Raw genomic sequence first — 2,351 nt, forward strand, 5'->3', positions numbered from 1 at the left:
CAGTCATGCCGATTGATCAATTCCTCCGTCCTCTTCCCCCAGTAATAGTTACTCCCTCAGACTATAAAAGTCAAATTATGAAACGCTTACACGAAACCTTTCAGCTTGTCAAAATCAATCTTTCCCAAGCTCGTGAACAACAAAAAGCCCAGTACGATAAACGCGTAAAAGAGCAAAAATTTAACGTAGGAGATAAAGTTTTACTGGATATGCGAACGCCCTTGGCGGGAATTAGTAAAAAACTCATTCCACGTTTTATAGGCCCTTTTAGAATTTTGAAAGTAAGCAACAATAGTACTGTGGAAATACAACAAGACGTAGGAAAACAAACTCAGCTTGTACATGTGAATCGAATAAAACCCCTATTTGAGTCAATGATCTGGAAAGACGAACCAGGTGTCGACTTTTTTTATGTAAGAATTGAGAAACAAGCCGAAAAATTCGTACAAGAAACCGTAGATGATTTTCTACTCCTAGAAACAAACCTTCAATCTGAGTTAGAACAAATTCCTTGTGAAAAAGAAACTCCTACTCAAAATTTGATGAGACCCCCACCCACAATTCCTCCTACTCCAAATTTAATGATAAGTTGACCAACAATTTCCTTACCTTCCAAACCGATTCCAGAGACGTCAACCTTACCCATACAACCAGAGCGTCGCCTCGGGTTACATCCTCGGAATCTTTTAAAACCAGTTGTCAAATTATGAAATTGTATTGCTGAAATTTTTTTTTTGTTAATTACGTTCGAATTACTTTAACTATCTTTATACCGTATTTAAATTCTAAAAACTTTGTATTAGTAATCTTAATAATTCATAGAATGGATCCCTGAAATTGATTTTGAAATTACTTTTCTCATAGATTATGTCTTCTACCCCTCCTCATCATACCGTTTTTTTCTCGCCTCCATGCTCTTAACATCACTATTTGTAATTGTACGGCTGCTCAGCCAAAAGGGTTCCTAAAATTCACTAGCGATGACTGTGATTATCAAATAAGCCCCCTTCCCGCTATTCCAGAATATTATGATGTCTATTCTACTCTTCCCCAAATCACCCGTTTTGTTGGCCATTCGTGTACCATATGGCTGGAAAAGAAACACATCTATACTGACTTCTGGGGTTGGCAAACTTCAAGTCAATCAAGAGTGCCAATAGAAGTCAATGCACATGAATGTGAAAAAATGCGTGATTCCCGATTGTGCCATGGCAAAAGCATGGACTACTTAGGAAACAATAAGTGGTCGTTCGAACGTATTCCAAATGTGCAGGGTAGCTGGCTTCAAGTCACAGGTGATCAGCTGATCAACTGCCGATTAGAAGAAGTTACTTTAGAAACTGAGTGCGCTAACTGTACGATAAGTTCACCCATTGGTGATATACCGGGAGGGATCAACGGATCCGTTTCTCACAACCTAGTGACCATTGTCTGGAAGGAATCGTTAAGAGAAGTTCAACAGTGCAAACTAAGGCTTGTGGAAACAGGTATCGCTCAACGTTACCTGACTAACAACAGTGAAATAGAAAGAATTCGTGACGTCGAACAACAACTTGACTTTGTTTACAATACAACTAACAAGCAATATTGTAATTCATCCGAAAAAAGTTACAAACAAGTAATCGGAATGGACAAAGTAATTTTACGTTTACATTCTTTAACTGATACCAACGCTCATCCGAGTAAACCACTGGAAGAAGACATCGAAAAAACTGCTGACATTATCCGGGTTGAAATCAGCGGAGCAGCACATTCTCAATACGCCCGAGACCGAACTGTTGGAAATACAGATACGTGTATCCTTTATTAACAATCTGGCAACACTGTTTATTCTGTCTGATCTCGTTTCTGTCTGCTATATCACTTGACTACTATTCTGTACCATATTCTGTGTGTAATCTTCTCACCTCGTGTTGAATAGACAAGTGTTTCATCATCACTGTATTCTACTTATATCTTGTTTAATTCCTACAAGTTTACTGAGGTAAGTTTCAATATCTTCTACACCAAGAGGTGATACGTCTATGAGACGATTATATATACTCATATATGTGCTGTTGCTAAATGGAGTTACATTTCACACCATATTACCAACAGGTTATGGGCCCAGGATTGACGCGATAGAACACTACTAGCGCTATGTCAAACTCAAAAGAAACAGCACATATTGCTACATATGATGGCATAAATTTCTCTGTGTGGAAGTTAGGACTATGGGTTCTTCTCGAACAACACAACTTGATTGGCATTGTCCAGGGAGAAGAACTACTTCCCGATATGGTATATAAAGTCTAAATAAGCTTTGTTCACTTTAGACACCATTTATCTTTCAACTCTTCTCTCCTTCAACA

General features: G+C 38.3%; 1 pseudogene; it reads left to right on the forward strand.

Annotated features, from left to right (window-relative positions):
* Positions 1-374: 374 nt before the first annotated feature.
* Positions 375-2,124, forward strand: LOC116918611 (annotated as a pseudogene).
* The last annotated feature ends 227 nt before the right edge of the window (positions 2,125-2,351 follow it).

The sequence above is a fragment of the Daphnia magna genome, linkage group LG5, assembly GCF_020631705.1.
Source record: "Daphnia magna isolate NIES linkage group LG5, ASM2063170v1.1, whole genome shotgun sequence".
In the NCBI taxonomy this organism is placed as follows: Eukaryota; Metazoa; Arthropoda; class Branchiopoda; order Diplostraca; family Daphniidae; genus Daphnia; species Daphnia magna.